The sequence below is a fragment of the Bombina bombina genome, chromosome 7, assembly GCF_027579735.1.
Source record: "Bombina bombina isolate aBomBom1 chromosome 7, aBomBom1.pri, whole genome shotgun sequence".
Classification (NCBI taxonomy): domain Eukaryota; kingdom Metazoa; phylum Chordata; class Amphibia; order Anura; family Bombinatoridae; genus Bombina; species Bombina bombina.
Window position 1 is genome coordinate 181,121,169 of NC_069505.1, and position 12,310 is coordinate 181,133,478.

Sequence of the window (12,310 nt, forward strand, 5' to 3'; positions counted from 1 at the left end):
ATGTTCTTTTTATTTTTAAATATAAATATATATATATATATATATATATATATATACTGTATATATAATTTATTTTTAAAATATATATTTATACCTATATATTTATATGAATATATACACATATATGTAGTTTAAAAAAGTAGAATACCTCTGACTCCAAAACTATGTAGTCAGAAATAAGCAGCACTTATAATGTATGCGCTACATGTAACGTGTGATGGGATCCAAAGAGCAGCTAACACAGATGCAATGAAGGAACTCCTTCCTTCAAAGAGAAATGTACAGGAGTGGTGATGTGAAAGTGCTAGAACTGGATAACCCTTCAGTGTCCAGAATGTCATTTGTTATAGATCTCAAATACTGAATGTTACAACAGTAGGGGACCACAGCATGAATATAAAAATGATTGACAAATCCGATAAGTATCTCACTTACTAGAAAGGACCTTAATCATATGAGGTAACCTGCCGCATTCAGTGAGGGAGAGACCTCCAGGTTGCCACTGGTGGAGAAACTTCCTGGAGTATAGTACTTTCAGAAACAGGCTCTATGGAGTCCTCTCAGGTGATCATCGAAAGTCATGCGGGCCCCAAACATATGAGACACAGAAACAAACTATTGTATAATACTGTTGGTTTATTATACATAAAACACATAAAAGATAGCAATTTTGAACTCACATGTAATAACCTCAGACAATATGAGGTATGTTAAAAACATATATTGATAAGATGAACAACTGAAATTTTCTGTGTCCCTTATCTGGTGAATGCTCCCAAGTTCAATGTCCAGCATATAAACTTGTAATAAACAAATGTCCCATGGACAATGGTACGCTTCTAAACACTACCAGATAGATAGAAGCTACTTGATAAAATATATATAAGTAGTGTGATCCAATATCCCTTACGCATTTCAAAGGCTTTTCTTTTACAAGATATGACGAGTCCACAGATTTCATCCTTACTTATGGGATTACGCCTCCTGGTCAGCAGGAGGAGGCAAAGAGCACCACAGCAGAGTTGTATATATAGCTCCTCCCTTCCCTCCCACCCCAGTCATTCTCTTTGCCTGTGTTAGTGATAGGAAGAGGTAAAGTGAGGTGTTAGTTTAGATTCTTCAATCAAGAAGTTTTTTGTTTTAAAATGGTGCCAGTGAGTACTATTTTTCTCAGGAAGAAATCGTCAGTCAATAACTTCCCAAGAGTAGTGGAGACATTTTATTTTCTGCCCTGATTGTTGATGATCTTAGCAAACATTCTCTAAGATCCTGCTGGTTCCCACAGATCGGTTGAAGGTAGTGTAAAGAACATCTTCAGTGTGGGGAACCGTGTCATGCTGGGCTCAGCATTGAGGTATGTTCAGTCATTTGCTTCTGGGGAGACTAGATACATCAGAACAGGCTGACATTATTCCCTGTACTGGGGAGGGATAATCGGTATGCACTATGTAAAAGGAAATGGTGTACCTGGAATTCCCTTTTCTTTTATTACTTATCAACTGTGTGTTTATGCAGCGACTCTGTTGTGTTCACTATATACTGAGTATGCTGTGTCTGGGCTGATGCTGGGAGATGCGGTTTGTTCCCCAAGGGCTGTCGTTATCTGTAGTAACTTATAACTGGCTAAGGGAGTGTGTGTTAAGAGGGGCACATTGGCGCTTTTTTGTTATTTGGGTTAGGTGAAAACCGACATGTTTTTCTTCCCATGCGGGTCTCAGTGTGACTCGAGTTACGCCCACGGTGGGCGGGGCCTAGTTTTGCGCGCTCAGCCGCACAGTATTCATCCGGATCGGCAGCAGGTTCCTGGGCTCCGGTGTGGCCTAAGTCAGTTTGTGCATATAAGGGTACAAAGAGACTTGGGCGCGCCGCTCACGGAAGATCAGTGTTGTCTGGGGGCAGGTAGGCGCCGCAGCAGTGCTGTGGCGAGGTGCAAGTGTCTAGAGTTTTATTAAAATGGTAAATAGCTGAACTGAACAAACGGAGCAATATTTGTTAAGTCAGTTTGTGCATATAAGGGCACTTTTTATCGCTGCAAAGTAATTATACTGCAAGCAGTAAAATTGTTGCGCTTTTATTTTTTAAAGGCACAGTAGTTTTTTTTTATTTCAAATATTTTACTATAAATTTGACTTTCAAGGTTAAATATATCAAGTAAAGAACGACTAATATTGCTATTGCTAGTCTGTTTAACATGGCTGAACTTCAGGAAAGTACCTGTTCTATGTGTTTAGATGCCAATGTGGAACCTCCTCTTACTTTTTGTCCCTCATGTACTGAAAGGGCCTTACAATGTAAAGAACAGATTTTCTTTAATGCAAGTATGTCTAAGGATGCTTCTCAGTCTGATGAGAATCAGGGTATGCCGCTACTCTCTCGCCAAGCGTCACAACCTTTAACGCCCACCCAAGCGACGCCGTGTTCCTCAACCGCGTCCACTTCATTTACTCTGCAGGATATGGCTGCAGTTATGTCATCTACCCTTTCAGAGGTTTTATCCAAATTGCCAGGGTTGCAGGGCAAACGCAGCAGGACAGAAGCCTCCTTGGTTCCTGCAACTTCTGATGCCTTGATGGCTATTTCCGATGTACCCTCACAGGGATCTGATTTGGGGGGTAGGGAACTTTCCGACTCGGGAAGTGTGTTACCTCAGACAGACTCAGACATCATGTCCTTCAGATTTAAGCTTGAACACCTCCACCTGTTGCTTCGGGAGGTTTTAGCGACTCTGGATGACTGTGACTCTATTGTGGTACCACCAGAGAAATTGTGTAAGGTGGACAAATACTTAGAGGTTCCTGCTTACTCTGATATTTTTCCGGTTCCTAAGAGAATCTCGGAAATTATTACGCGGGAATGGGAAAGACCGGGTATCCCGTTCTCACCTTCCCCTAATTTTAAGAAAATGTATCCTATAGCTGATACTGTTCGGGATTCTTTACAAACAGTCCCTAAGGTGGAGGGAGCTATATCTACCCTGGCTAAGCATACAACTATTCCTATTGAGGACAGTTGTGCTTTCAAAGATCCTATCGATAAAAAGTTGGAGGGTCTTCTAAAAAAGTTATTTATTCATCAGGGTTTTCTCTTACAACCGACGGCCTGTATTGTACCAGTTACAACTGTGGTGGCCTTTTGGTTTGATGCCTTAGAAGAGTCTCTTAAGACGGAGACTCCTTTAGTGGAAATCTTAGATAGAATTAAGGCTCTTAAGCTGGCTAATTCTTTTATTACGGATGCCGCCTTTCAGATTGCCAAGCTGGTGGCTAAGAATGCGGGATTTGCCATTTTAGCTCGTAGAACGTTATGGTTAAAATCTTGGTCTGCTGATGTGTCCTCTAAATCAAAGCTTTTGGCTATCCCTTTCAAAGGAAAGACCCTATTCGGGCCTGACTTGAATGAAATAATTTCTGACATTACGGGAGGTAAGGGTCATCTCCTACCTCAGGATAAGGCAGCTAAACTGAGGGGTAAACAGAATAATTTTCGTTCCTTTCGGAATTTCAAGGGAGTCCCCTCTTCTTCTTCCGCTAAGCAGCAAGGGAATTTTGCACAAGCCAAGTCCATCTGGAGACCCAACCAGGCTTGGAACAAGGGTAAACAACCCAAGAAGCCCGCTGCTGCTCCCAAATCAGCATGAAGGGGCGGCCCCCAATCCGGGACCGGATCTAGTAGGGGGCAGACTTACTCTCTTTACTCAGGCTTGGATAAGAGACGTTCAGGACCCCTGGACACTGAAAATCGTGTGCCAAGGGTATCAACTGGAATTCAAAAATTCTCTCCCAAGGGGGAGGTTTCTTCTTTCACGATTGTCTGTAGACCAGATAAAAAGAAAGGCGTTCTTACGTTGTGTAAAAGACCTCTCTACTATGGGAGTAATTTGTCCCGTTCCAATACAGGAAAAGGGCAGGGGTTTTACTCAAATCTTTTCGTGGTTCCCAAAAAAGAGGGAACGTTTCGACCCATTTTAGATCTCAAAAGTCTAAACAAGTTTCTCAGAGTCCCACCCTTCAAGATAGATACTATTCGGACAATTCTGCCATTGATCCAGGAGGGTCAATATATGACTACTGTGGACTTGAAGGATGCATATCTTCATATTCCTATCCACAAAGATCATCACCAGTTCCTAAGGTTTGCCTTCCTGGACAAACATTTTCAGTTCGTGGCTCTTCCCTTTGGGTTGGCCACAGCAACCAGGATCTTCACGAAGGTTCTAGGGTCTCTTCTGGCGGTTCACAGGCAACGGGGCATTGCAGTGGCGCCTTATCTGGACGATATTCTGATCCAGGCGTCGTCTTACCAACTGACAAAATCTCATACAGACATGGTTTTGTCCTTTCTGAGGACTCACGGGTGGAAGTTGAATCTAGAAAAGTTAACTAATTCCATGGACAAGGGTTCCTTTCCTGGGAACTCTAATAGATTCTATACACATGAAAATTTTCTTGACGGAAGTCAGAAAGTAAAAAATTCTGAATACATGCCGAGCCCTTCAGTCCAATCCTCGACCATCAGTGGCTCAGTGCATGGAGTTGATTGGATTGATGGTGGTGGCTATGGACATCATTTTGTTTGCTCGCTTTCATCTCAGACCGCTACCACTGTGCATGCTCAGGCAGTGGAATGGAGATTATGCAAATTTGTCTCCTCAGATAGATCTGGATCAGGAGACAAGAGACTCTCTTCTTTGGTGGTTGTCGCCGGATCATCTGTCCCAAGGGACGTGCTTCCGCAGACCCTCATGGGTGATAGTGACAATGGACGCCAGTCTACTTGGCTGGGGTGCAGTCTGGAACTCCCTGAAGGCTCAGGGTGTGTTGACTCGGTCGGAGTCTCTACTTCCAATCAATATTCTGGAATTGAGAGCAATATTCAATGCGCTTCAGGCTTGGCCTCAGTTGGCTTTGGCCAAATTCATCTGATTTCAGTCGGACAACATCACGACTGTGGCTTACATCAATCATCAGGGAGGAACAAGGAGTTCCTTAGCGATGACAGAAGTATCCAAGATAATTTGGTGGGCGGAAGCTCACTCTTGTTATCTGTCAGCAATCTACATCCCAGGAGTGGACAACTGGGAAGCGGGCTTTTTGAGCAGACAGACGTTTCATCTGGGGGAAAGGGAATTCCATCTGGAGGTCTTTGCCACTCTGATTCTCAAATGGGGCAGACCGGAGTTGGATCTTACGGCATCGTGCCAGAATGCCAAACTCCCGAGATACGGATCCAGGTACAGGGATCCTCAGGCCGAACTGATAGATGCCTTGGCAGTGCCTTGGTCGTTCAACCTAGCTTATGTGTTTCCACCATTTGCTCTCCTTCCCTGGGTGATTGCTCGGATCAAACAGGAGAGGGCTTCGGTGATTCTCATCGCTCCTGCGTGGCCTCACAGGACTTGCTATGTCGATCTGGTGGACATGTCCTCTCTGCCACCGTGGAAGCTTCCATTCAGGCAGGACCTTCTCATTCAGGGACCCTTCCATCATCCGAATCTGGTTTCTCTGCAGCTGACTGCTTGGAGATTGAACGCTTGATTTTATCTAAGCGGGGGTTCTCCGATTCGGTCATTGATACTTTGATTCAGGCACGTAAGCCTGTTACTAGAAAGATCTACCATAAGATATGGCGTAAATATCTTTATTGGTGCGAATCCAAGGGCTACTCATGGAGTAGGGTTAGGATTCCCAGGAATTTATCTTTTCTCCAAGAAGGATTGGAGAAAGGGTTATCAGCAAGTTCCTTAAAGGGACAGATTTCTGCTTTGTCGATTTTGCTACACAAGCGTCTGGCAGATATTCCAGACGTTCAGTCTTTTTGTCAGGCTCTGACTAGAATCAAGCCTGTGTTTAGACCAATTGCTCCACCCTGGAGTTTGAATTTAGTTCTTAATGTTCTTCAAGGGATTCCGTTTGAACCCATGCATGGAAAGTTTTATTTTTGGTTGCTATTTCTTCTGCTCGCAGAGTCTCTGAGCTTTCAGCTTTACAATGTGATTCTCCTTATCTTATTTTCCATTCTGATAAGGTGGTTTTACGTACCAAACCTGGTTTCCTTCCTAAGGTTGTTTCTAATAAGAATATTAATCAGGAAATTGTTGTTCCTTCCTTGTGTCCTAATCCTTCTTCTAAGAAGGAGCGTCTGTTGCATAACTTGGACGTGGTCCGTGCCCTGAAGTTTTACTTGCAGGCGACTAAAGAATTTCGTCAATCATCTTCATTATTTGTTGTTTTTTCTGGAAAACGTAGGGGCCAGAAAGCTACGGCTGCCTCTCTTTCTTTTTGGCTGAAGAGCATCATCCGTCTGGCCTATGAGACTGCTGGACAGCAGCCTCCTGAAAGAATTATGGCTCATTCCACTAGGGCTGTGGCTTCTTCATGGGCATTTAAAAACGATGCTTCTGTTGAACAGATTTGCAAGGCTGCAACTTGGTCGTCTCTTCACACTTTTTCAAAATTTTACAAATTTGATACTTTTGCCTCGTCTGAGGCTGTTGTTGGGAGAAAGGTTCTTCAAGCAGTGGTGCCTTCCGTTTAGGTTCCTGTCTTGTCCCTCCCTTTCATCCGTGTCCTATAGCTTTGGTATTGTATCCCATAAGTAAGGATGAAATCCGTGGACTCGTCATATCTTGTAAAAGAAAAGGAAATGTATGCTTACCTGATAAATTTATTTATTTTTCGATATGATGAGTCCACGGCCCACCCTGTCATTTCTAAGACAGGTATTTACTTATTTTTTGTTAAACTTCAGTCACCTCTGCACCTTTGGCTTTTCCTTTCTCTTCCTAACTTCGGTCAAATGAGGGAAGGGAGGAGCTATATATACAGCTCTGCTGTGGTGCTCTTTGCCTCCTCCTGCTGACCAGGAGGCATAATCCCATAAGTAAGGATGAAATTCGTGGACTCGTCATATCGTAAAAGAAATAAATTTATCAGGTAAACATAAATTTCCTTTTTTTTTTAAATAATCCTTCTTCCTCAGAGGGTCATACCTGAATCACATACATCAGCATCTAAGATATATACAGTGGGCGGCGGCATGCCCCTCAATCTAATTGGCTAGAACCATAGCATGTGACCATGATATCGCATACATATCCCCGTCGGGACTCCTTTATATATGTCACTGTTAATACATTGTTATTTATTCTACTCATTTACTGGAAATGTACACTTATAATTGCAAACAAATAATGATCCATACCCTTATCATCTAAGAAATAGGATTAGATGCGCCTCCTAATCCTGATGCTTACGGAGTAAACAAAAACACGCCCCCCTCGTTTTCTGATTGGTCTAGTGGAGTGATACTCCTATGACGTGTTTCAATATTGTAGGGTAAATAGTAATCCCTATGTAGAGAATAAGAATAAGTCCTGTATGTTTTACAGACGAGAACAGGGCATAAATTAACTCATAATTGTTGTTTTCTTTAAATTAATCTAGTTTTAGTTCGTTGAGGGCTGAACGGTATGTATATAAATACGCCCCAACTGTATCTGATTACACTCATGATATACACAGCAAATGCGGGCTAGGTGAGAACCCTCCCTCATAAAAATGATAGACGTTAGCACTATACACATTGACACTGCTGACACTGCTGCCCGTAAGTGTCAGCAGTGTCAATGTGTATAGTGCTAACGTCTATCATCTATTTAGTGATATCAGTTGCCACAAATAGGAATAAGATGTGTTAGAGGAATAGTCTCCGACTAATCCCAAACCCAGGATTTTCATGGGGGAGGGTTCTCACCTAAGAAGCATGGGGGGTTATTTAAAGATGCTACACTCTGGTCTCTTTATAGCTAATCCTAAAAAAAAGTGATCAGGCCTCCTAACTAATCACCAAAATAGAAAGGAAAAAAGAGGGGGATGGGATAGCGCTAAAAAAGCTAAAGAGATTAAATAATATAATGAAATAAAATGTGTCTGTGACTAATAAGATAAAACGAATCTTGCTAAATAGTGTGTACTACTAGGATAAAGTGATAAAAGAAGATGTTACAAGGTGTCAGGTAACACTAGAAGTGTGGATAACAATACATATACATATATATATGAAGCGTGTCTGATATGTAATAAGATAATATTTATTACAATATAATAAAATAAGATGCCAGCATTGAATGGTCCATAAAATAAGTAAGATTGTACAAAATGTGTCAAAATACAATTTTAAAAAACTAATTAAAAAATGGGTTTTAAGAGCTGGTACAATACTAAGGGACAGAAATAAAAGTGACTTAGTATCGTGAGGTACCTGATACAAATTTGTAATTTCCTTTTTTTTGTTGGAAGCAGTCCAGGTTATAAGCTAAAGGTCCCAAAGCGATAATAGCAGAAGTAAGGTCCGTAGAAAATTCCTAGACCGGTATGGCAGGGTAAATCCCTGAGGGTGGTGTTTCGGTTAACCGTTAACGGATGATGGTAACAGTGTTCCTCAGTGTTCTAAATATTAACAGTTGTGCTATAGCATTTTCGAAAATTGTAAATAATCTGTTGTGAATGTTAGGATGGGGGTATTTGTTTGTGCGCCAAAGTTAGGTTAAGGCGATACCTCACGGTCTAGCTGTCAATTAGTTCCGGTGTTGAGGTCAGAGTTGAATAGATCAGACGTTCTCACCTAGCCCGCATTTGCCGTGTATATCATGAGTGTAATCGGATACAGTTGGGGCCTATTTATATACATACCGTTCAGCCCTCAACTAACTAAAACTAGATTAATTTAAAAAAAAAAAAACAACAACTATGGGTTAATTTATGCCCTGTTCTCGTCTGTAAAACATACAGGACTTATTCTTATTCTCTACATAGGGATTACTATGCACATTAGTCCCGAAATTCAAACTTTCGCTTTGTTTTAATTAAACAAAAATCTGAATAAATTCATCAACGAAAAATAAAGAAAATGAAAAAATACTTATGAAAATCATCATTATGCATTAATTTCCTTTATTATTATTTTTAAGCAGTAAATACTTAGCTTACAGTGCGAATGAAAACAAACGTAAATGTTTAACGAAAATTCAATTTTTGTTTAGTTTCAAGCTAAACAAAAACTGAATAGTGCAGCCAACGAATATTCATGGAAACAAATTTCCCTGAATTTTCAGAATGAAAATTTAATCTGAAATGAAATTGTCCTGCCTGCACATCTCTAGTATACATTAGAGTTGCCAGCTACATGCTGCAAACATACTCGATGACCAGTTCTGCAGAAACAGTAGCTGGAGATGTGATCAGATTTCCCTTCAGAACCCAAGACCCTGCAGCTGCTCTCAACTGCAACTAGACCCATTGGGGCCTATCTATCAAGCTCTGAATGGAGCTTGATGCCCCTTGTTTCTGGCGAGCCTGCAGGCTCGCCAGAAACAGCAGTTATGAAGCAGCGGTCACAAAGACCGCTGCTCCATAACCTGTCCGCCTGCTCTGAGCAGGCGGACAGACATCCTGGAAATCAACCCGATCGAGTACGATTGGGTTGATTGACACCCCACTGCTGGTGGCCTATTGGCCGCGAGTCTGCAGGGGGCGGCGTTGCACCAGCAGCTCTTGTGAGCTGCTGGTGCAATGCTGAATATGGCGAGCTTATTGCTCGCCGTATTCAGTGAGGTCTGGCGGACCTGATCCGCACTGTCGGATCAGGTCCGCCAGACTTTCATAAATAGGGGCCATTGCATGCAGCCCCTGTTGGTTATCTGTCCATATGAAATCTCATATCATAATCATGACTCCGGTATATGCTCTTATCAGATTGCAGCTCAAAGACTTTCCGCTAAATGTCCAGTTTTTCTAAATATATTTTACTGGACAGGCAGTTGAAATAGTGGACAACTTGAATTATAATTATTCATTGATATTATGTAGCTCTGTATGTAATAAACAATAGAAAACGCTGGATAAGTTTATTACAAATAGACTTGTATTAGCTGATGAAAACTCGGCTTAAAACTGTGCAACTGGTGAATATTGTTCTTCTATATCTTTATACAGTCGTCCAGAACTGAGGTACAAAGACTTGAAGAAGCCACAGCCTCACCTCATCAATCACCACTAAGTCATTCATCCTTAACTACAATTACAGAAGAACAACTACAGGAATCCACCAACAGCATCACCTGACTGTTTGAAACTTGAAGTTGTAGAATAATCTACTGTGTTAGTTCAATACACATATTTTTAAGGGGGTTTTCAACCTCACTGTATCTAAAAAAAAAAATATATTATATTTTAAAAAATATATGTTCTCTCAGTATTACATGCTGCTACAAAGGGCAGGAACATTATCAGCCTGTGACTGCTCATTATTATTGAGGTTATTGTTATAGTCAGAATTTGCCTAGAGCCATTACTATAAGGACCATGTTTCACACACACAGTAGGACATTTTGGGAAGCTTTGTTAAGGGGACATTGTCTAGCATGAAAGGAGGGCTAAACCTGAGCATTAATAGAATTTGTAGAGCTCTTGTAGCTGTTATTTGTCTTCCAAGCACAGCCGCCCACCAGGTAAAGCACTTTTTTCTTATTTAAGCTGATAGCAGAACAGCCAATCCGCTGCCTTACTGTTTGCTTGCTGGAAAAAAGAAACTGAGGCAGCATAAAAAAAAGCTGCACTATGCCCCTACCTAGACAAAAGATAGGTCTAGATGGTTATACCTTGGGGAAGACTCCTAACCTTACCCCCACCGTTGACTCATTTGGCAGCCATGTTAAGCTTTTAACCAGTGAATTGCCGGTCTGTATGCAATAGTGTGATAGGAAGATGCTGTAATGCTTTATGTTCTGACCATATGGTTTGCTGCTCCCCCATCTCAAACATTTGTTAATTTATCACTTTGTATAACTTATGTTAGCAGCTTTGCTTATGTTTCCTGTTGTTAGCTGCTCCGTACACAGATATTTAATGGTTATTTATAGGAGGACACGATACAGAAGGCCAGTAATTTGTGTAGCTTGTGCCCCCCTTCCCTTATTAATAATAAAGTGTGTATATTATTAGATCTACAAAGCCTTGCACAGAAACTCCATGTCACAGAGAATTGCTAGAGGCTAGTTGCCTTTTTATGTAAAGTCTCTTAGTTTTTATATTAAAGGGATATAAATACCACATTTTTTCTTTCATGGTTCAGATAGAAAATTCAATTTTAAAAAATGTCCTTCTATTATCAAGTTTGCTTTGTTCTCCTGGTATCCTTTGTTGATGGAGCAGCAAAGCACTAGTGGGAGCTAGCTGAACACATTGGGTAAGCCAATGACAAGAAGAATTTATGTGCAACCACCAATCAGCAGTTAGCTCCTATTAGTGCATTACTGCTCCTGAGCCTACCTAGGTATGCTTTTCAACTAAGAAAACCAAGAGAACAAAGCAAATTAGATAATAGAAGTAAATTGGTAAGTTGTTTAAAATCACATGATCTTTCTGAACCATTTAATGTCCCTTTAAAGATAGTTGTGAAAATATGACTTTTTAACTCTGTTATAGAACTGTGAGATTGGAAATAAGTGACCAACAAAATGTAAATATACAGACAAGTGAAACCCAGCAAGGAGTAAAAAAAATGCTATATCTATGTTAATGAGAAATGTATAAATATATATAAAATATGTATTAAAGATTTGTATTATAATACCTGTAGATAAGGAAAAAGCACATATCAATATCACCATATCTTGCTAAAAATCATTTTCTACCTGTATTGTGAACCTGTTGTGTTTTATGATATTGGAAAACATATTGTTGTTTTGTGATAGTAAAAATAAATATTAATATTAAGTGAAATTGACTGATTTTATCTTTTGCTGCTATCCAAACCTGCAGTGAGGGTTTGTGTTTCACATTTTAATGGGAAACTCTATTCAAATGTTTTATTGTATCCAATCGAAAGAGCAGCTTTTAAATGTATATGATTCTTTTATTTTTTTATTTCATAAAAGTGGTGAGAGTCCACAAGCCATTACTCCTGGGAATTATACTCCTGGCCACTAGGAGGAGGCAAAGATTCCCAAAACTCTTAGAGCCCTTAAAAACCCTCCCACCTCACTGGTAATCTAGTCTTGAAAAATTTTTAAAAAAAATAGCAGTGCTTTAGTGTGTGTGTTCTTCTGTGAGAGGGGCTCTCAGGCTTATTTGAGGACCACAGAGAACTACTGTTCTACTAAGTAGTAGTAAAAGGGAACTCACAGTTTCTTGGTGTTCAGAGAGGTGTGCTGAATTTTGTTTTGGGTAGAGACTTTTTCTGCAGTCCATTTTCCAGGAGTGAGCAATTGGGAAGCTTCTCAGTCTCTAGGAGTAGTCTCTTCATCTGGGAG

At 40.7% G+C, this 12,310-nt stretch overlaps 1 protein-coding gene across 1 annotated transcript in view; it reads left to right on the forward strand.

Moving 5' to 3' along the window:
* VWCE (von Willebrand factor C and EGF domains) overlaps positions 1–11,780 on the forward strand; it is a 282,410-nt gene extending 270,630 nt beyond the window's left edge. Inside the window, exon 31 of the mRNA XM_053720451.1 lies at positions 9,993–11,780. The gene's annotated coding sequence lies outside the window, so the exon portion shown is untranslated. The remainder of the gene's footprint in view (positions 1–9,992) is intronic.
* Positions 11,781–12,310: the final 530 nt, after the last annotated feature.